We start from the raw sequence: 21,829 nt of genomic DNA, 5'->3' as shown, positions 1-21,829 counted from the left end.
TTGCTAGTTGATATTTTCTATCATTTGTCAATCCCTTCCCTAGTATGATTCTCTCTACCTTTTTCTTTTTTTTTTGCAAGTTGTAGAAATAGGGATCTTCTGCATTTGCTTGCATTTTACATCTTTGTGCTCAATTGCTTCACATTCGTGATTCATGACAACTGTTTTTGTTTATATTGCCCATACTGACACATGTAGTAGAATGTATGGCTTCCCTGAACCCACATTTTTTTGGAAGACAAGGGAGTTGCTACATTTTAATAGTCCAACTTGAGCACCACACAATATTTCTGCACCATATCACTGACCATGTAAGTTTGTTTGATGATAAGAAGTGGTTGAGCCATAGCTCAATTGTAGACAAGGTGCAATTGACCATTGAGGTCTTTGGTTCAAAGCCCAACTCTACCCAGAAAAAAAAAAGAAAAAAAAAAAGAGGTGGGCCTCACCACTGACAAATATCATTGAGATTTTGAAAATACAGGGAATTTTGATTAAACGGTATTATAAAAATAATATCACGAGATTTTTGAAATCTTGGAATTTTTTAATTTTCATGATTTTATCACAATTTTAATGGAAAAATTATTTAGAAGTTAAAATAATTCTGTTTATACTCTTATATTCAATTTTTAAAAATTATTTAGTAGTTTATAATATATATTTTTAAATATTTTTGTTTTCAGCAGGATTTTCTTGATAATATCGTGAGAAAAATGTCAATTTGAAAATCTTCCGAGAAATTGCCAAGAACAAGATTTGTCACTATGTGCCTCACTTCCCTGTTTGATCATGAATGATGATGGGTTGGTTTTCTTCCCTTAATTTATTCATCACTAACCTTTCTTGATAAAAGTTTGGACTTAAGGATACAATTTCATTGAGAAGTTCATAGTAGGACATATTTATGTATCTGTTTCCAGCATGTTTTGGCAAACTAATGTTTAGTTACTTACGAGGTCTTGACCATTATTATACTTCTGCATCCAGCACTGAAAATCAATGCTGAGATTCACGTTGTTTCAGAATTTCAGTGCATTTGTCTAATTCGCGGTATTGATTTTGGCATGATGTGTATAGTTTGAGATCTATGGTGCATCAGTGCTTGCAAGACAGCATCCAGTATCATGCCTTGTAGTTCATACCCATCTGAATTGAGAACATAAAAATGTTCCTTCGATCATCAGAAAATAAGATGAAAAATTCCTGATGTCTTTCCCTTTTATATATGGAGTTCTTGTGATGTAATAGCCTGAGGTTTTATGCGATGCAGGAAGTCCTACGTTTCCTAATGCAACCTTTGGATGGGTTCATGTTAAAGATGTTGCTGAAGCACATATTCTGGCATTTGAGGTTCCTTCAGGAAGTGGAAGATATTGACTAGTTGAGAGAGTTGTTCACTATTCAGAGCTTGTGAAGATCTTACATGAGCTTTTCCCTACTATCCCGCTTCCTGAAAAGTAAGACTGTGTTTCCAATAGATATTCATTTCCAATATTTCCTGGGATTCTATGTAAGGAATGGATTCCTTTAGTTGGGATTCATCATGCTTTTTCTCTAAACTCGTTGTACATTAGAGTAGTGAGCTTTAAGCCCACACTTGTGTGCAATAGGGCTCATGAACACGCCACATGTGCTAGCACGGCATGAGAGGTCCGATATTGGTGCAATTTGGGTGTCGAGATAGCATTGGTCTCTAGATTCCCTCCATGCCGGAGCTACCCCATTTGATTACTGAAATTGCCTACCACATGCATGAGTTGTCGATCTATCTATCTTCTCTGTGAGTGCGTGGATCAATTGGATTACTTGCACAGACTCTTCTTTTGTCACCTCCTTCAAAACCATCAGTAGATGATGTAGAGTCGGTAATCCCCCAATGATCACCCACTCTATTACATAAATGGTGCAACTTGGTTATCGATTCAATGAGATTTGACACCCAAATCACAAAGAAACGGACAAGAGTACGCCCATAAGAATATTAGAGTAGGGAGGGAGAGAACTTTATTGATATCAATCTTTTTCTCTTAAATGAATATTTAATGAAAATCCCCCTAACTATTAGATTGATTTGAAATCAATCTAATCGATTTCAAATATATGTAATTTTCTCATTTCTTATTTCCATGAAATGGATTCATGCATTGCAACAAGTATATGTTAGGTAATTTCATTATGTTTCATGGATAAATATGTAACAGTAAAGTCAGTAGAGATTTGCAGGTAGTTCATGAATTTGGATATTTATTATAGCATGTGCAATAAAGCTCATGCATGCTGCCATGCATGTGCCAGCACGGCAAAAAGGTGCGAGATCCAAACCATCTATCAGGTTGGTCTGACCTTATACATGTTTTCCCAAAAGTAAATCTGGTCCACTCTGCATGTGGGCTCCAATATTGGAAAGAAGTGGATGGTTAGAAAACTTGAGCCAAGTCTTTTAGAGCCATACATTGTTTTACAAACTGTGGGCCACCTAACCAGTGGATCAACCTATTTCTTGAACTAGGGCATCAATGTAGTGGTTTTGTTCTAACCAAGGTACCCCCAAATTGATTACATGACGGCCATTACACAACGGTAATGGTTACCATTATGTGTTACGGAGTCATAACGGCTGTAACGGCTGTTATGAAAAAATTGACCGTAATGGCCTCATAATGGTCTCATAACTGCCGTAACGGCCCCATAATGCTCTATTATGAGGCTGAAATAGGTTTTTTTTATTTTTATTTTATAAAAAATAAAAATAAAATAAAAAATAACAAATAACAACCATTATAGCCTGTATTGTAACGGCAACGGCAGCAGCCGTTACGGCCACCTTTACCATTGTGGAATACCTTGGTTCTAACAGATGAATTGAATCTCAGACCTATCATGCCATGTTGGCACATGTGTGCCATGTCATTAGCTTTATTGCATGATGTGTGCTTAGTAAACCTCATCTTCCGTTGGGATAAAATTTCACATCTAGTTGTGTTCAATTTCTCTTTAAAGATATCTTCTCTTGAAGCAGGTGGTTAAATTCCATTATCATGGAAATATGAGTAAGGTTGATTATTCGTTTAGGAAACTTCAGATTGATTGTCACAGTGACTAATCTGCTTTAGAGCAGTCACCTTGGAAATAAAACTATTAAGACTCTTTCTTGGGCAAGGTCAGTTGCTTAGGCTATTTCAAGTGCTTGACTAGCAGTGCAACTTGGGTGGGTTGGGTTGGGTTGGTTTGGGTTGAGGGTCAACCCAGGCCCAACCTGATCTCAAGAGGACCCAAACTGCCTCCCCACCACACCCAAATTCAACCCGAAGTGCCCAACTGGAAGTCCTCTACACTCAACCCAACCAGATCCAAATAACCTGAATTTGCTGAATCTGAACCCAACATGAGGACCTTGACAACCTGACCCAAACTCGGGTTGGGTCAATCAAGTTCTAGTTGATCCATGTCCAAGTTGCAGCCGCATGTTTGACTACCTTATTATAGCTGACCCAATAGGGTCATGTGTCCATTGTATTTTTAATCGATCCTGGTTGCATCTGACCACTCATCAGATATTACAGCTGCTTGTGTTCTTTGTTATTGCAGGTGTGCTGGTGATGAACCCTTTACGCCAACATACCAGATATCCAAGGAGAGAGCAAAACACTTGGGCGTCAACCTCATACCTTTGGATGTGGCCCTCAAGGAGACCGTCGAAAGCTTGAAGGAGAAGAATTTCACCAAACTTTGAAGTGTTGGAGATTGCTGATGTACATAAATAAACGGTGTGGGTACTTTTAATCTCATCTTCTACTCTCATGCTTTGTAATTTCATTCTGTTTGCTGATGGAAGAACTTCAAGAATATAGGAAGGTAGATAGAATCATTCAGACAAGAGAAAAAGAACTATACTTGCCTGTGTTGTCTGAGGTGCAAATTCCAGTAGAGTTAAAACTGGGTATATGGAAGGATTTGGTATGGAATGATGAAGAACAATCCGTTGATGCATCAAAAACAGTCACATGCATAGCTCACAAACAAATGGAGAAAAATATCATTTTTAATTTACTAATTTAAAAGTTTAAATTAATTCATTTTTTTCTATACTTTAAATAACTTCCGCAAATAGTAAATTATATCTTTTGATATATAGGACCTAAATGTATAAGTAAATAGTTCAAAATCAGCACGTGTTGGGCGCGACAGTGGGCCATAGGCCTGTATCAAATATCAAATCCATCCATCTGAATGACACCGCTATAATGATTTTCTAACCCAAGAATCAGGTTCATCCACTGGTGGGCCACAGTATGCAAAACAAATGTACGACTCTGAAAAACTTGGTTTAAGTTTTCTAACCATTTCTTGGTTTCCAATATTGGGGCCACATGCAGATTTCCTAGCTCAGGTTGATCCATTGGTCAAGTGGGCCATATTATGCAAAACAAATGTACGGCTCTGATTATTTATTTTTACCAATACTTTAAAATTTTAATTTACTAATTTATAATAAATATTTTACTTTCAGCAAGATCTCCCTTTAACACGGAGAAAAACATCAAATACAAATGCTCCAGTGATATCCAATCTTGATAGTACATCTAGGGGTGTAAACGGGCTGGGTTGGGCCTGAACAATTTGCGTTTGACCATGCCTCGTGTTGTGCCATGCTGGACCATACCTAATGAAACGTGCCTAACAGGTTGTGCCTATCCATCCATTCAAAATGAAGGCAAGCACACTAATTTACTAAAAAATTATGCTTTATTTAATATGTGGATCAAATGTTGAAATGAATGTTAGAAAATTTATCATTGGTTAGGTACATCCCGACTTGATTGGCACCTGCTCACCTATGACGATTGATAGTAATAAAAGAAAGATTACTTGATAATAATATATTTTTTTATAAGAAATTAAAATAAACAAATATAACTAAGAAGAAAATATTGTATATATAATGCTGAATTAAATAACTGTTAAATTTCTACTTTATTGATTTCATCTATGAAAACATCTTCGTCGATCTAGTTTTGCTCTCTACTCTCCATTTTAAACCAATCCCTCAAGCAACAACACTCCATCTTTGTTGATAATCTGCTTCTGTAATCATTTAGCACGCGATTAATTGCGCTAAATGCCGATTTGGATATAACTGTAGAAACTGAAACCGTTAGTAGATCGGACATGGTAGAAAGAATCAGAGAGCTAGCTTATGTCCCCTCCACCAGGCCAAAACATTAAAATGAATTGCTCTATCTGTAGTTTGAAAAATGAACCGTTCATTTTCAAGGTAAATAACTAATTTAGACTATAAATTACTGGATGATCTACCTATTCTTCTATTAAGAAGAAACCAAGATGGATTAGATCCAGTTAATGGTAGGGTAGGGGTAAAACTTGTTCCTACCCTAGTACCTAACTGGTTCTAATATTCTTCAAAAAGTTCATTTATTGCTGTCTTAATAATGAATGTATGGATTGAACTGTCAATATTTATATTTTCGCTATACTCCTCAAAAAAAAAAAACTTTTAAAACATGTAAATTTATTTTATGGTCTATAATAGAATCTAAACAAAAAATTACAGAAAGAGGGGAAAAGATTTTGATATCTTTGAAGAAGAGGATAATACCTTTTTATATTTTTTCTGAATGTAAAATAACCATTTTTGTCCCTAAACTAACTGTTTTATGGCAGTTTGAGAGAGCAAAATGATCCATCTCAAAAAAGTACCTGTTTGAGGGCCCTGCCGGACCAACCGTTGCGGTGCCAAACGGGCAGTACCAGGTGTCGTGCCACGGTCGTGCCTGTCGGGCTTAATGGGTTGTGCTTCGTGCGGTGGCCGTGGGCCAGGATATTCAAGCCCGGCACGACCCACTATTTTAGCGGACCGACAGCTGTACTGGCCGTGCCACATGTCAGTTTTACCACGCCGTGAACCGGCAGACCAGATTTACTCCCCTAAGCACATCAAAGATAAATGCTCCACTGCTATCATAGCTTGACATCACTGTTAAGTTACGGTGCTCCTAGTTGCAGTGGAGCACTCAGACAATCCAATGTGTAGACTCTCCATTGGGTCCAACGCAGATTTCATAGGATCCATATATCAGATAGATCTAACAAGAGAAATTTACCACTGTACGACTCATTAATGGCCCATTTATCCACTTAAGCCCATCCCATTTTACCTGACCAGAATAAGCCCCAGCTGTACGGACGACTTGCCAAAGGTCGAAAATGTTCCTGCTTTTTCCCTCAGCGGATCGGCTGGTGAGGGAAGGGTTGCGTTCCTATCGCTACGGATTCTAACCGTAGCAGTAGCCATAGCCATTGAAAAAAAATTTATTCCGGGTGACAGTACCGCTGGATCGGCAGTAATGCCGCTGACCTCTGGATGTCCATGCAGTAGTACCGCCCAATTTTTTTAAAAAAAATTGGGTGGATCCCATCATAGGCCCCACATAATTTTGAATGGGTCCCACACTCAATGTTCATGATTTTAAAGGGCCCCACATCCACCTGTGCACTTTTTTTTTCCATAGATAACTTCATTCTACATACATTTTTCTCTAATACATATTTATATAAATATGTATATATAAGCATATAAAATTTTTTTCTCTCTTTTTTTCATTTCTTTCTTTATTCATTTAACAAGAATATCTTCTAAAACAAAATTATTTAGTTGATGTACCCTATATGATTTTGGGGTAGGAGAAGCTACTTTAGCCAACCAACCTATTTATTTTCCAAGATTCCATCAGGTCGATGGTCGAGAATCCATTTCATTCACTTCGCGGTCAATTTCAATCAGTTCGCGGTCAATTTCATTCATTTCATTTACTTCACGATCAATTCCATGCATTTCACGGTCAATCCTCGCGATTTTGCTTCACGGTCAATTCCATGCATTTCACGGTCAATTCCCTTCACTTCACGGTCATTTCCATGCATTTCACGGTCAATTTTGGCGATTCCGTTTCATTTCACGGTCATTTCCATGCATTTCACGGTCAATTCCCTTCACTTCACGGTCATTTTCATGCATTTCATGGTCAATTCCGGCAATTCCATTTGGATTCACAGTCATTTTCATGCATTTCATGGTCAATTCCCTTCGCTTCACGGTCATTACCACGCATTTCACGGTCAATTCCATGCATTTCACGGTCATTTTCGGCAATTCCGTTTCATTTTACGGTTATTTCCATGCATTTCATGGTCAATTCCCTTCACTTCACGGTCATTTCCACGCATTTTACGGTCATTTCGCTTCACTTCACGGTCATTTCCATGCATTTCACGGTCAATTCCGGCGATTCCGTTTGGATTTACGGTCATTTCCATGCATTTCATGGCCAATTCCCTTCACTTCACGGTCATTGCCACGCATTTCACAGTCCCTTCGTTTCACTTCACGGTCATTTCCATGCATTTCACGGTCATTTTCGGCAATTCCGTTTCATTTTACGGTCATTTCCATGCATTTCACAGTCATTTCCACGCATTTCATGGTCATTCACTTCACTTCACAGTCATTTCCACGCATTTCATGGTCATTTCACTTCACTTCACAGTCATTTCCATGCATTTCACAGTCAATTCCGGCGATTCCGTTTGGATTCATGGTCATTTCCATGCATTTCACAGTCAATTCCCTTCACTCACGATCATTTCCACGCATTTCACGGTCAATTCGCTTTACTTGACGGTCATTTCCATGCATTTCACGGTCATTTTTGGCAATTTCGTTTCATTTCACAGTCATTTCCATGCATTTCACGGTCAATTCCCTTCACTTCGCTTCACTTCACGGTCATTTCCATGCATTTCACAGGCATTTCTAGCAATTCCTCTTGAATTCACAGTAATTTCCATGCATTTCACGGTCAATTCCCTTCACTTCACGGTCATTTCCAAGCATTTCACGGTCAATTCGCTTCACTTCACGGTCATTTTCATGAATTTCACGGTCATTTTCGGCAATTTCGTTTCATTTCACGGTCATTTTCATGCATTTTACGGTCAATTCCTTTCAGTTCACAGTCATTTCCACACATTTCACGGTCAATACACTTCACTTCACGGTCATTTTCATGCATTTCACGATCAATTCCGTTTGGATTCATGGTCATTTCCATGCATTTCACGGTCAATTCCCTTCACTTCACTGTCATTTTCATGCATTTCACGGTCAATTCGCTTCACTTCATGGTCATTTCCATGCATTTCACGGTCAATTCCAGCGATTCCGTTTGGATTCACGGTCATTTCCATGCATTTCACGGTCAATTCCCTTCACTTCACGGTCATTTCCATGCATTTCACTATCAATTTGCTTCACTTCACGGTCATTTCCATGCATTTCACGGTCATTTCCGGCAATTTCATTTGGATTCATAGTCATTTCCATGCATTTCACAGTCATTTCCATGCATTTCAAGGTCATTTCCGGCAATTCCGTTTCATTTCATGGTCATTTCCATGCATTTCACGGTCATTTCCCTTCACTTCACGGTCATTTCCACACATTTCACTTCACTTCATGGTCATTTCCATGCATTTCACGGTCACTTCCAGTGATTCCGTTTGGATTCACGGTCATTTCCATGCACTTCACGGTCAATTCCCTTCACTTCACGGTCATTTCCATACATTTCATGGTCAATTCGCTTCACTTCATGGTCATTTCCATGCATTTCACGGTCAATTCCCTTCACTTAACGGTCATTTCCACGCATTTCACGGTCAATTTGCTTCACTTCATGGTCATTTCCATGCATTTCACGGTCATTTCCAGTAATTCCGTTTAGATTCACGGTCATTTCCATACATTTCATGGTCAATTCCTTTCACTTCACGGTCATTTCCACACATTTCACAGTCAATTCGCTTCACTTCACGGTCATTTCCATGCATTTCATGGTCATTTTCGGCAGTTCTGTTTCATTTCACAGTCATTTCCATGCATTTCACGGTCAATTCCCTTCACTTCACGGTCATTTCCACGCATTTCATGGTCATTTTACTTCACTTCACGGTTATTTCCATGCATTTCACGATCAATTCCGGTGATTCTGTTTGGATTCACGGTCATTTCCATGCATTTCACAGTCGATTCCCTTCACTTCACGGTCATTTCCACACATTTCATGGTCAATTCGCTTCATTTCCGGCAATTTCATTTCATTTCACTGTCATTTCCACACATTTAACGGTCATTTCACTTCACTTCATGGTCATTTCCATGCATTTCACTGTCAATTCCAGCAGTTCCGTTTGGATTCACGGTCATTTCCATGCATTTCACGGTCAATTCGCTTCACTTCATGGTCATTTCCATGCATTTCACGGTCATTTTCGGCAATTCTGTTTCATTTCACGGTCATTTCCATGCATTTCACGGTCAATTCCCTTCACTTCACGGTCATTTCCATGCATTTCACGGTCAATTCGCTTCACTTCACGATCATTTCCATGCATTTTATGGTCATTTCCGACAATTGCGTTTGGATTCACGGTCATTTCCATGCAGTTCACAGTCATTTCCCTTCACTTCATGGTCATATCCATGCATTTCACGGTCAATTTACTTCACTTCACAGTCATTTTCATGCATTTCACGATCAATTCCCTTCACTTCACGGTCATTTTCACTCATTTCACGGTCAATTCGCTTCACTTCACGGTCATTTCCATGCATTTCACGATCAATTCCAGTGATTCCGTTTGGATTCACGGTCATTTCCATGCATTTCACGGTCAATTCTCTTCACTTCATGGTCATTTCCATGCATTTCACGGTCAATTCGCTTCACTTCACTGTCATTTCCATGCATTCTGTTTGGATTCAGGGTCATTTCCATGCATTTCACGGTCATTTCCCTTCCCTTCACGGTCAATTCCATGCATTTCATGGTCATTTCCCTTCATTTCACGGTCAATTTCATGCATATCATGGTCAATTCCGACGATTCCCCTTTACTTCGCAGTCAGTTGAATGCATTTCATGGTCAATTCCCTTCACTTCACGGTCATTTCCATTTATTTCACGGTCAATTCCCTTCATTTCACAGTCAATTCCGGCGATTCCCCTTCACTTCACGGTCAATTTAATTCATTTCACGGTCATTTCCAGTCATTTCACGGTCAATCCCAATGATTCCCTTTCACTTCACGGTCAATTCCCTTCACTTCACGATCAATTTCCTTCATTTTACGGTCAATTCCATGTATTTCATGGTTAATCCCGACGATTCCCCTTCTCTTCACAGTCAATTCCATGCATTTCAAGGTCAATTCCCTTCACTTCACGGTCAATTCCATACATTTCAGAGTCAATTCCCTTCATTTCACGGTCAATTCCATGCATTTCATGGTCAATTCCAGTAATTCTGCTTCACTTCACTGTCATTTCCATCATTTCCATTCATTTCACGATCAATTCCCTTCACTTCACTGTCATTTCCATGCATTTCACGGACAATTCCCTTCACTTCATGGTCATTTCCATGCATTTCACGGTCAATTCCCTTCACTTCACGGTCAATTCCGTGCATTTCACGGTCAATTCCCTTCATTTCACGGTCAATTCCATGCATTTCACGGTCAATTCCCTTCACTTCACGGTCATTTCCATGCATTTCACAGTCAATTCTGGCGATTTCGCTTCACTTCACGGTTAATTCTATGTATTTCATGGTCAACTCCCTTCATTTCACGGTCAATTTCATGCATTTCACGGTCAATTACGGCGATTCTCATTCACTTCACGGTCAATTCAATACATTTCACGGTCAATTCCCTTCACTTCATGGTCAATTCCATGCATTTCACGGTCAATTCCCTTCACTTCACGGTTAATTCCATGCATTTCACAGTCAATTCCGACAATTCCGCTTCACTTCACGGTCAACTCTCTTCATTCACGGTCAATTCCATGCATTTCACGATCAATTCCGACGATTCTCCTTTGATTCACGATCAATTCAATACATTTCACGGTCAATTCCCTTCACTTCACGGTCATTTTCATGCATTTCACGATTAATTCCCTTCACTTCATGGTCATTTCCACTCATTTCACGGTCAATTCCACTAATTTCATGGTCAATCCACTTCACTTGTAGCGATACCGATACTTCCGATTATCGGTGATATTATCGATGATATCGATATTGTTTCCGTATCCGTGGCCAGCGAAACTTGTAGCGATACCAATATTTCCAGTTATCAACAATATTATCGACGAAATTGATATTGTTTCTGTATCCCTGGCCAGCAAAACCTGTAGCGATATCGATATTTCCGACCTTGAAGTGACGGGAATTGACCATGAAGTAAAGGGAATTGACCATGAAATGCATGGAATTGACCGTGAAGTGAAGCGGAATCACCGGTATTGACCGTGAAATGCACGGAATTGACCGTGAAGTGAAGGGAATTGACCATGAAATGCATGGAATTGACCGTGAAGTAATGGGGAATCACCGGAATTGACCGTGAAATGCATGGAATTGACCGTGAAGTGAAGGGAATTGACCTCGAAATGCATGGAATTCACCGTGAAGTGAAAGGAATTCGCCGGAATTCACCACAAAATGCATGGAATTGATTGTGAAGTTAATAAAATTTACCGCGAACTGATTGAAATTGACCGTGAAGTGAATGAAATTGACCACGAAGTGAATAAAATGAATGAAATTGACCATAAAGTGAATGAAATAGATTTTTGACCATCGACCCGATGGAATCTTGGAAAATAACTATGTTGGTTGGTTAAACTAGCTTCTCCTACCCCAAAATCATATGTGGTACGTTAGGTAACTCATTCTAGCTCAGGAGATATGCTTGTTAAATAAATAGATAAAGAAATGAATTAAAAGATAGAAACATGTTTTTATATAATTATATATACATATTTACGGATTAAGTATTAGAGAAAAATGCGAGGGGAAAAAGTTCTCCTCTTCAAAAAACATAAATAAATGCTAGCGGACTGGTGCCGCGGCAGCCAGGGCTTCTTTTTTCCTTTTTTTTTTCCGTGAAATTTTCGTTACTTTTGTGGGTCTCATTATGAGGTCTGTGTTATATCCAAACCGCCCATCTATTTGGAGAACTCATATTTAAGCTTGAGACGAAAAATAAGACAGATTTAACTATCAAGTGGACCTCACTGTAAAAGGTCGTGGAGAATTGAACGTCTACCATTGAAACCCTTTTAGGGGTTACATCATTATGAAATTTGTCTTTCCTTTTCTCCGAGTCTTTATTACCTTATGAATAGATTGAATGGAAAATAAATACTATGGTGGCCCTACAAAATTTTTAACGGTGAAAATCATTTTTCACCCTGCTCTTTGTGGTGTGGACCGTGTGGTCCAGTTGATCTTTGGATATGATTTTTTTTTTGCATAATGCTCCGAAATTATCTCGAAATATGGATGACCGTTGTGGATATAATAAATACATAACTGTGGGGCCCATGTAACGTTGCTCTCTTTTGAACCGTTCGTACAACTCGGAGTTCGAGGAGCGTCACCGCTCGTCTTCGGCTTGAAAGTAAAAGCCGGGGGTATTTTCGACCTTTGGCAAGTCGTCCGTACAGCTGGGGCTTGTTCTGGTCGGGTAAAATGGGGTGGGTTTAAGCGGGTAAATATGCCATACAGTGGTAAATATCTCATCTAACAGTGTGACAATCTGATAATTGCAAACGGATTGCCTGTGACCCTGGGCAAATATTCATGTGCCTGGGGCTTTGTGGGCCCGCAGAGTTGACTGTGACAAATCCACTCCGTCAATCTGTTTTGAAAGACTGCAATAGGATAGGATTCTAAAAACCAGGCAGATCCACTGAATTCAGGGTCCAGTGATTCAAACCAATGTACTATGGGAAGCGGATTGTGTCCTGCTCCGCCTAATGATAATCCATCCAGGCGGGGCTCTGTGGGGCTCATCTTGATGTATGGATTTTATCCATGCATCCGTTCATTTTTTCAGAAAATTTTAGGAAATGAACCCAAAATGAGGCAGATCCAAGGCTCCAGTGGATCACAAAGTGGGCATCCAACGCCCACTATTGAAAAATTATTAGGAGCTGCGGAAGTTTTGAATCAAGCAGATATCTTTGTTTTCTCTTCATCCAGGTCATGTGAACAGGTTGGATTGAAGATCAACATCATGGTGGCCCCTTGGAAGGTTTCAACGGTGGTTGTCATTATCACCGCTGCTTTCTATGATGTGGTCCACTTGAGGTTCGGATCTGATCCGGAAAAATGAATGAACAGCCTAGATAAAAACCTATGCATCACAGTGGACCCCACAGTGCCCCTGCCTTCATGGATTATGGTCCAGGCGGGGCAGGACGGAATCCGCTTCCTACAGAAGCCGGATGGGCATATACCATAATGTGAAATTTCGAGCTGTTGGATCTTTGGGCGTTTTTTTTTACAGTTGAATTGGACCGTTGATGTATTTTCTTTCCTGATCGTCTGCTTGTTGGTTACAAATTGAAGGATTAGAATTTTTCCCATCAAGGAGTTTTTTAGCGCAGGGGCCATCTGAAGTGGGACCCGTCATGTGGACCATCTGGATGGCTATAGGATCATTTTAGTTTTGATCCTCTTTTTAACTGGGAATTTCCTTGCTGTCTATGAACTCCTTTCATGATTAAGTTATCCAAGCATCAGTGATATGATGGCATCCATCACGGATGGCCCACGCCTCCTTTATTTCCTAAATTTGAAGTGTTTGGGGTCCACCGTTATGTTAATAGGCCATTCAAACCGTTCATAAGGCTATTCTCAGTTGGATAAACTCAAAAAACAAAACTATTAGCCTGGTCTGAAGCTTTTATGGGCCATGAACGTTTTAACGGTGGGTGTACCATCTCCACTTTTTTCTGTCTTGTGGCCTACTCGATCTTTGGATCTGACTCGTTTTTGAGCTCATGCACTAAAATTTCCTACCAAAGCAAATGGACGTGTTGGATTTGGAAGGAAACATATCTGGCCCCACCGATTGGTTCAACATGTGCCTTGAATGCCCTTTGTTTAGTGTCAAGTGGCCTTCTTGAGCTTAGTATTTGTCTGGTTTTTGGCGCATGTCCTTAAAATGATTTTTATTTTTTATTTTTTTATTTTTTATTACACATGCCCCGACACGCACATGACACACCCACGCACACAATAGTGAGATTTCACCACCTATGGGTTTCGAACCCAAGACCTCATGTTGAAACTCCGGGGAGTCTACCACTGAGGAAAGGGATCGAACCCTCAAAATGATTTGGCAAGACGGCCGGACGTCATGGATTGCCCAGAAAATGTCCGTGGCCCAGCCAATGTGCGACGGCAGTTTAATCCCCACTGCTTCCCTCTCATGTGGCCTCACTGGAGCATGCAAAGAGATGGCAAAACAGATGAACGGGATGGATTTCTCACAAACATCGCAGTGGCCCCACCTAGCTTCTGAGGCCACTTCCATTTACGGTTTTCATCTCTCCGCCATGTTTACAACGAGAGTTCCATCTCTCTTTACAACGATGAGACAGTTAATTAACTTGATGAACGTGACCCCACTGCAAGCGGGGCCCACTGTGATGTTTTGTCGAAATTCAATCTATTTGCCCGCTTATGTCAGGACATGAGACAAAAAATGAGGAGAGGAAACTTGGTGCATTTCACCTTAACTGGTGAAGCCACCAGGTGTTGACACACTTAAAGAAGAGAGTGAAACGTACTCATGTCAACAATGCCAGCTCTTATCTCGACAGGACATTTAACCTGCTAAAAGTAGCCATGCATAGAACTGCTTGCACGTTTACACCCGAAAAGGCAATTGGCACTCAAGGGGCAAATGACTGATCTACATTATGTTGGAATATTTGGTTGAATTAAATAGACTATTAAAAATATAGAACCAAAAAAAAAAAAAAACATAACAAATGGATAAAGAGAACTTATTAAATTGAGTCGAGGCATGACATGAGTTACTTGGCATGAAATTGAATTTGCTTCCCTTAGACAGTGTAAGGCTCATATCGTAGTCCGTACCGTTTTGTAGACTTTTGCAATCATTCCTGTCGAATTCCGATAAACCGCGATCTATAATCAGCATTTGCGTGCGACCTTAAGTCGCATCCTATATATCTGAGTCGACTCAATCCAAAACTTGTACCCTAGCGACCGCGCCGTCGATACGGTTCCAACGCCGTTGCCATGTGCGCCGATGCAATACCTAGGCTAGGAGTTGTGGGCCCGCGCATATTTTGAAAAAATGTCATGCATTTACAAAACTTAAGAAAATCTCTACCAAACATTACATCAATCAATCAAAATATGACTCATACCTCTCTCTTCCCCAAAGTCAACACAACTCATACCTCTCAAGTCAAGTACACCCATCACTTACACCCATCACACCCATCCATCCCTCCCTCCCTCTCTCTCTCTCTCTCTCTCTCTCTCTCTCTCTCTCTCTCTCTCTCTGTAAAGCCCTGAAAATCAGGGGTCGAGCATAAACTCAACTCCCGAGTTCCAACGCATCACTTATGCAATATAAATAATGATGATTTAATGTTGTCCGTGTTAGTGCATTAAAGATGAATGAGATTAAGCCAAAAGGGCATATCACACTCCAGAGACGAATAAATTTACACAAGTGGAAGACTGTGATTAATAAATATAACGTATAAGTTGTTGTAGATCTCCAGAGTGTGAAAATGTCACCAGGTTAACCATATACATGTACACTCCCAAAGTGATCAAAATGAATATACAAGTGTGTCCTAAAATACAGAACTACAGTGCATGGGCATCTATTCAGTGTCCCTGTAGACCCAACGATCAGTACACGGCTCACATGAACCACCCAATAACTGCATATAGGAGAACGCCTCCTCGTCATCCTCGAAGTCTGGCTCCGCCTTGTAGGCATCGTCATCACCTGCAGCTAAGACAGAGTCTGGTTGGTGTTTAAAACACTGTCCCGGAACGTGGAAGTGAGTGATCAACTCAGTGGAACTATAAAGCAAAAGTTAACATGTTATCAATTCAATCAAGCAGTAATGATAAAGCAGTACAACAAACATGTCCTAGATATTCTTGTTGATGCAAGAATGATATGCGATAATGATGCATGTCCTCGCCTGCACTCTCTCAACGTCTTCATCTTACGACGCGCATGGCAACCACCCGAAAGTGCTCTTCCTCGCCAAAGCACATGCAATGCGGTGCATGCTCATGTTAGCCAATACTTAATTAGATTTATTTATACAGCAGTTTTGAGAAGCTAAGGTACCTCCCTTGTATCATTTCCCAAACAATGATCCATTCTAGGGTCGTCAGTCCTAGTTAATCTCATACGATGTTGCGGTTCTAGGTCGTTACAAAGGGCTCGTCACCTGATCAATGTAGGCCTAATTTATACTCTAGTTGCTACGGAAAGGCTCGTCGCCTCAACGCAGTCTCAGAGTATGCTGGAGGTCACTACAAAGGGCTTATCACCTGATTAGTGTAGGCCGACAGCTTGAATATAGTGTTCCATACCACCGTATTCGGCTCACGAGGCGGTGTTGCTCAATGGTCACTACGAGGAGGCTCGTCACCCTAGCGTAGGCCGACAGCTCGACCATGGTGTCCCATACCACCATGTCTGGCTCATGAGTCTTAGTGGATCGAGGTACCAAGGTTAACGGGGTTTTCACTTGTGAGTTTGGTACCTTAGGTTCAAGCAATAACGTTCATACATGGCGAACATACATCGGTTCAATTGGGTTACTTGACGAGCTCGAATGGTACGAGCGTACGTCAAGATGATCGACATGAAGTGCGTAAGCACTCCGTGTGGCCTGACCAATGTCAACAAGCTCCGTACGACTCAGATTCCTCGAACACATCTATTGTGGTGAAGCTAACTCAGCCACTCGTTCGGGAACCGTTAGTGATAGCTTGGACTATGTAGTAGTCCCAAACACATGTAAATATAACAGGATAACACATGTGGTAGGCATATCAAAGTTAAACAATTAATTCAAGTAACATAACCAATCGAACATTTCACAAAATACAAGGTAAATATACTTTGCACAAATGCATTTCATGCTAAATCACACAAATTTAATCTAAGTTACATGAAGGCATATATTCACATATCTAAGGTAGTTGAGAAGTTTACCTCAACACCTATATAACATACACTTTACTAAATATTTACTCATCCAGACATTTCACAAACACTTAGACTATACACATCAACATACATGACATATGTTAATCACAACATGTATTAGGACAAATCCTTTCACTAAGGAGTTGTCACGACTACAACACGCATATATCCATGACGGATAATCATGGCAAGTAGGGATTCAAATTCCATACTCATTCAATCATTTCCACAAACACTTAGACTACACACTTCAACCTACACGGTACAACTCAGTTATAAGCTATATTAGGGTAAATCCTTTCATAAGGAGTTGTCATGAATTCAACAATCACATGTTCATGGTGAATAATCATGGCAAGCATAAAACCAAATTCCCGACATATCCCGTCATTTCAACCTATACATGGAATTGCCTATATTCAACATAGTTCATATATAACCGTAAAGTGAGGAAAACAATATATCTAACATGTGAAACGATAACCTAGTCGATTATAAATCATTAACCGACATTGAAAGCCTTGAAAACCATAACTTATACATTTATAGTCCACACCTTTCGCCGGTAAACTCGTAACGGATTCAGTTTGAACACTCCACCTTCGTCTACGGCACAACGACAACCTATAGTAAGAAATAACTGAGATATTTCATCACATACCCTATCTAAATCCCTAAAATAGATTAGGGTTAGGATTTCTTACCCGAAAATGGAATCAAAATCGCCGGAATAGCGATATGGTAGCGGTAGCTAAGCACGTGGAACGGCGAGATTGAGTCCCGAGAACAATCTCCCACACACTCTCTCTCTCTTTCTCTCTCTTTCCTTCTCTTTTCTCTCTCTTCTTTCTAGGGTTTGCAAATTCGTATGTGAAGGGAGAGAGAGGGTTTAAGGCCCTTATATAGGCTCAAACGTGAGCTTAATGGCCCCAGGGCCATGGTATACTTATGTTATAGCCAAAACCCATCTGTTTCGACTCAACGGAGCACTTTTGAAGGCCCATTTTCTGCATGTGATCGGACTTAAGCTCCTTGACATTGGATTTAGGTCAAGCTAAGTTTTTGGTCCGATCGGATTTACAGATCGACCGCGGCGGACCAGTTTCAATTCAACGGTCATCGGTACTTGATCAGGGCCACAAGTGCATTGACATGGGTTGGAAATTTTTTGTGATCTGAGGGTGTAATTGGGTTAGATTCTGACGGTCTGAATCCTTAGATTTGGCCCGCAAGTGAGACGACTCAATTCACTTAAATTTCAGTTCTCTTTCTAAAGGTATTCACGTTTCTCACACACTTTGCTCCGAGCTTAAGTTGTGCGTTTCTGGATACTATTAGGACTTGATTTCTGAGGTGGTAGTCAAGTCCAGCAAGGTGGTCATTACCGTATGGTTTCGTCGTAATCGGACTTTCAACACGCGGTCCAGGTCCAATACGAAGTTTCGGTGTGCTCCCGAGAGCAACTGGGATTAGAGATTGATCCTAAGTTTTACGATAATGTAGCAGTAATGATTCTGCACGTTTTGGGTCTTGCAGGTCATATTTAAAGTGATTAGTGTTAATTTCACAGGTACTCTAGTTTAGCACTAGCTAATTCTCGCCTAATTTCTAAAGGATTTGGTCCTGAGTGATTTCTGTCTGAGGTGAAACTCGGGTCTTTATACGGATTTTTCGAGACGTTACAATCTACCCCCTTAAAGAAAAATTTCGTCTTCAAAATTAGTACCTTCACTCAACTGTACCTGCTCCCATTTGATAATGTGGGAAAGATCAGGAACGTATTTCTTCAGCATAGATACATGAAATACGTTGTGCACGCTCGCAAGTGGTGTGGGCAGAGCAAGATGGTATGCCACCACACCCACTCGATCAAGTATCTGAAATGGGCCAATGAACTGCGGCGTAAGCTTCCCCTTCTTTCCAAACTGAAGGACTCCCTTCATAGGAAAAACTCTGAGGAACACATGGTCTCCAACCTCAAACTTTAATGGTCGCCGCCTCGTATCGGCGTAACTCTTCTGTCTGCTCTGTGTTGCAAGGAGTCGACGCCTGATAATGTCAATCTTCTCTAAGGTCGTCTGTACTAACTTCGGGCCAATCAAACTCTTCTCGCCCACTTCTGTCCAGGAATGCGATGCTCTACACGGGCGACCATACAGTGTCTCGTAGGGAGCCATGCCAATACTCGCCTGAAAGCTGTTGTTGTAAGCGAACTAGGCATAAGGAAGACAGTCATCCTAGCTCTCCTTGAAATCAAGAACACAAGCTCGCAGTATATCCTCCAACACCTGATTCACCCGTTCCGTCTGCCCATCCGTCTGTGGGTGGAACGCAGTACTGAACTTCAACTTCACACTCATCGCTTCCTGGATACGAGTCCAGAAGATAGATGTAAATCACATGTCTCGGTCCGACACGATCTCCATAGGAACTCCATACAGACGTACAATCTCCCTGATGTACAACCTGGCTAAATCATCCGCAAAGTTTGTAACTCTGATCGGGAGGAAATGAGCCGATTTTGTCAATCGGTCCACGATCACCCAAATGGAATCATGCCCCTTCCTCGTCTTCGACAACCCAGAAATGAAATCCATAGAGATGAAGTCCCACTTCCATTCAGCTATGGGCATAGGCTGAAGTAAACCAGGAGGTCGGCGATGCTCGGCCTTGACCTGCTGGCACGTGAGGCAACGGGACACATAATCTGCTATGTGGGCCTTCATGTTGTCCCACCAATAAGAACGCTTCATGTCTCAATACATCTTCGTACTACAGGATGCATTGCTATCTTTGAATTGTGAGCGGCCTCCAGAACTTCTCTTCTCAAGTCATGGAGATTCGGGACGCACAGGCGGCCACAATATCGCAAACCCCCATCCGTACTAACTCTCCATTTTGAGTCTTCACTAACGCTCAACTGCTCTCTCATCTCAACCAATCACTCATCATCTTTCTGAGCCGCGATGATCATATCATCTACAAGTGGCCGCACACGAATGTGTGCGACACTCTCAAACAGTTCCTCCACGGTGAGCTTCTGCTCGAAGTCTCGCACGAACTCTACCATACCCCATTCCGCCACCATCAGCGGAGCCACAAACTCTATGGTCCTCTTGCGGCTCGATGCATCAGCCACAAGGTTAGCCTTGCCCGGATGGTAGGAAACCTTGAACTTAAAGTCCTTCAAGGTTTCCATCCATTGTCGTTGCCTCATATTCAGGTCCCACTAAGTGAATATGTATCTGAGGCTCTTGTAGTCGCAAAAGAGCTCGAACTCCTCTTCGTAGAGGTAATGTCTCCAGAGCTTCAGTGCAAAGATGACAGCTGCCAACTCCAAGTCATGTGTAGGGTAGTTCTCCTCGTGTTTCCTCAACTGTCTTGAGGCGTAAGCAATCACCCTATCCTTCTACATAAGGACACAACCCAGACTAACGCGAGACGCGTCAGTGTATATAGTATACTTAATCCCTTGCTCTGGCAATACTAGCACAGGGGCTGTCGTTAGCTTGTCCTTCAGCTCCTAAAAAGCTGCTTCCGCCTTCTCATTCCAGGCGAACTTCAGATCCTTCCGTATCAACTGAGATAGCGGTCTGGCAATCTTGGAGAAGTTCCTAATAAATCGACGGTAGTACCCTGCCAGACCAAGAAAGCTCCTCACCTCAGTAACCGAACCAGGCTGCTCCCAGCCTGAACCGCGGTTACCTTTGCGAGGTCAACTACTATCCCTTCCTTGGACACCACATGTCCTAAGAACTTGACTTCCTCTTTCCAGAAGTCGCACTTCTTATACTGTGCGAACAACTGGTTCTTCTTCAGAATACCCAAGACTACTCGCAGGTGTTTCTCATGCTCTTCTTGACTCTTAGAGTATATCAGTATGTCATCTATAAACACAATGACGAATCGGAACAGAAACGGTCAAAACACCCTGTTCATCAGGTCCATAAACACGGCCGGTGCATTCGTAAGACCGAACGACATGACGAGAAACTCATAGTATCCAAAACTGGTCCTGAAGGCCGTCTTCTGCACGTCCTCATCCCTGACGCGCAACTGATGATACCCTAACTGTAGATCGATCTTCGAGAAGTATCGTGCCCCCTTCAACTGATCAAACAGATCATTTATCCTGGGCAAAGGATACTTGTTCTTCACGATCACCTGGTTCAACCTGCGATAATCAATACACAATCGCAGTGACCCGTCCTTCTTCTTCACGAACAACATGGACGCTCCCCAAGGAGACACTCGATCACATGAAGCCTGCCTCTGACAAATCATCAATCTGTCTCCTCAGTTCCTCTACCTCACATGGAAGCATGCGATATGTCGGCAATGAAATAGGTGTCGCACTAGGCACAAGATCGATAGTAAAGTCAATCTCGCGCCGAGGAGATAGTCCCGGGATCTTCTTGAATACGTTTGTGAAGTCCTGAACCACAGGCGTATCTCCCAACGTCGGACCATCAATACTCTCTAATAGAGAAGCGTAACAACTAAAACAAGAAGGGTGACTAACCTGAATAGGGAAAGTAAAAGTCGTGCCCTCAGGTCCATGGGCTGTCACTACCGTAGCCTCACAATCAATCTCTGCTCGAATCTCGGTGAGCCAATCCATACCGAGAATAACGTCGTAGTGATACAGGGGGACAACAATCAGGTCAAC

General features: G+C 41.3%; 1 pseudogene; it reads left to right on the top strand.

Moving 5' to 3' along the window:
• Positions 1 to 4,021, top strand: part of LOC131225921 (phenylacetaldehyde reductase-like) — a 41,633-nt pseudogene extending 37,612 nt beyond the window's left edge.
• The last annotated feature ends 17,808 nt before the right edge of the window (positions 4,022 to 21,829 follow it).

This window comes from Magnolia sinica, chromosome 14, assembly GCF_029962835.1.
Source record: "Magnolia sinica isolate HGM2019 chromosome 14, MsV1, whole genome shotgun sequence".
Taxonomy (NCBI): Eukaryota; Viridiplantae; Streptophyta; class Magnoliopsida; order Magnoliales; family Magnoliaceae; genus Magnolia; species Magnolia sinica.
Note: the sequence above shows the minus strand (reverse complement) of the source record. Positions and strands in the feature narration are given on the sequence as shown.